Raw genomic sequence first — 2,344 nt, forward strand, 5'->3', positions numbered from 1 at the left:
GTATAAGACACATGTCAGTCAGTGTAAGTGAACTGAATATGGAGTGAGATTATGGTAATTACAAGTTTTCCAGTTTTAGCAGATCACAGGGTCCACTTGCTGGAGGTAAGAGATTTAGAATATGATGGAAGTAATCTATAACTTGGCTGTGGGTTTTGGTATTTTGCATTTGACCATATATACCATAATGTTTCTGAAATTAGTCAACCTTATAACAAACTTAGCAAAACATAGCTAGTGTTAAATAGGTTTTGTTTAGCAGAATCTGTGCAACGTGTTTATATATGCTACAATAATACAATCTGTAAAAATGAGCTATGTAATACAGTAAGCTTTTGGGAAGAATATCATTGCACAGATGCTACTGGCATTCAATGTGCGTAGAAACAGGAATATTAAAATATATAGATTAAGAATTAAATTTTTGAAATAAACGTGTCTCATAATATATAAGAATAGTCTTCAAAATTGGCCAGATAGTCTCTCATCACTAGGCTGTTGTTGCCTAGGCAGAGGAGACTACCCTTCCTCCTGCTGGGATAGTAAAGGAGTAGCTAAAGTGGCATCAAGTTGTGACTTCTTTTCCTGTTGGGTCTGCAACTGATTTAGAATGGTAAGGTGTTAGAGCTCTTCGCTTTGGCTCCCTGCCTTCATTTTAAACAAAATTTACTTTTATTAATTGCCACAGAAAATGTGATATTCTCTTTCTTCATAAACATTGAATTCTGTTCCTTGACAGTTCTGTTCTTTAAGAATCTCAATGATCCATTGGTCTGGTATAGCTGTATAGCTGCTGATTCTGCAGGAAGACTCCCTGAAACTTGATCATTTACCCCTCAGTCTCAATTACTTTTAATATTTACATTCATAATCAAATTATTTGTCTATAGGATGTATTGGATTTGGTTTGATGATCTAAGAGAGACTGAAAGACAATGATTTCCAGTGACATAATTTTTGGGATCTTCTTTATCTTTCAAACTTGTATCAGTTTCATGGGGAATTCTTTGTCATTTACCTTATATATGTACAACTTCTTAATTCTTCTTCATAAGAAGAAGCCTGTAGATGTGATTCTTACCCATGTAACTTTGGCTAGTGCCCTGATGCTCATATTCGGAGGGATTCCAAATATATCTTTTGGAATTAGGCTGGAGATGGGTAATACTGGATGTAAAACAGTGCTGTATATTAGAGGGTTACCCGGAGTACTTATCTGTGTACAACTGCCCTCCAGAGTACACTTCAGACAATGACTATTACTCCAAGTAGTCATAAATGGGCCTGACTCAAATACAAAATCTCTCCAATCACTCAACCCGCTTTACTTTTCTTCTGGATGATCAACATGGCCATCTATTCTATGATCATTTTATGAACTGTGGCCAACAGGAATACCACCGATGATAGACTTGAGTATCAGATTGCTTATTGTAAAAACAATGCATATGATGGTCAGATATCATCAATATTTCTAAGTGCAGTATTCATTCAAGATTTGTCCTTTCTCTCCCTGATGACCTGTAGTAGTATCTACATGGTAAATATCCTTTACAGACACCACAATGCAGCTCAGAATGTTCGCAGTACCATCCAGTTTTCATCACACTCTGCTGAGAACAAAGCTACTCATGTTATTCTCATACTGATGAGCTGCTTTGTTTTCTTTTACTGGACCAATACCTTTATTACTATTTATTTATTTTATGCAAGTAAGAAAAAGCAGCAACTGGAGAAGTTTTAACTTTTTTTTTCATCATGTTACCTGACCATCTGCTCTTTCTTTCTAAATAAAAATGAAAATAAAATTTTTAAAATATTTTTAATTTTTTTCAACTTATTTATTTATGATAGTCACAGAGATAGAGAGAGAGAGAGGCAGAGACACAGGCAGAGGGAGAAGCATGCTCCATGCACCGGGAGCCCGATGTGGGATTCGATCCCAGGTCTCCAGGATCACGCCCTGGGCCAAAGGCAGGCGCCAAACCGCTGCGCCACCCAGGGATCCCCGAAAATAAAATTTCCACAATAAATTTAATGGAAAAAGAAAAAGATTTTTCTCTTCTTAAAGAAAATTCATTGATCATAGGAACACTCCTTAGCATTCTTCTGCAACACAGGAGTCATTTGTATGAATATAAAGTAACATGCTTATCAATGACATAAGTTACATTTATTGTCCCCATTGAACTGAGTTAACAATCCAAAGAGCTATAATTTATTGTCAATTTACAAAACATTTTATATTTTTTTATTTTTAAAGGATTTATTTATTTATTTTTGAGAGACACAAAGAGACAGAGACATAGGCAGAGGAAGAAGCAGGCTCCCTCCAGGGAGCCTG

At 35.8% G+C, this 2,344-nt stretch overlaps 1 pseudogene; it reads left to right on the plus strand.

Moving 5' to 3' along the window:
- The first annotated feature begins 935 nt into the window (after nucleotides 1-935).
- LOC119872025 lies at nucleotides 936-1,813 on the plus strand (annotated as a pseudogene).
- Nucleotides 1,814-2,344: the final 531 nt, after the last annotated feature.

The sequence above is a fragment of the Canis lupus genome, chromosome 5, assembly GCF_011100685.1.
Source record: "Canis lupus familiaris isolate Mischka breed German Shepherd chromosome 5, alternate assembly UU_Cfam_GSD_1.0, whole genome shotgun sequence".
Lineage (NCBI taxonomy): Eukaryota > Metazoa > Chordata > Mammalia > Carnivora > Canidae > Canis > Canis lupus.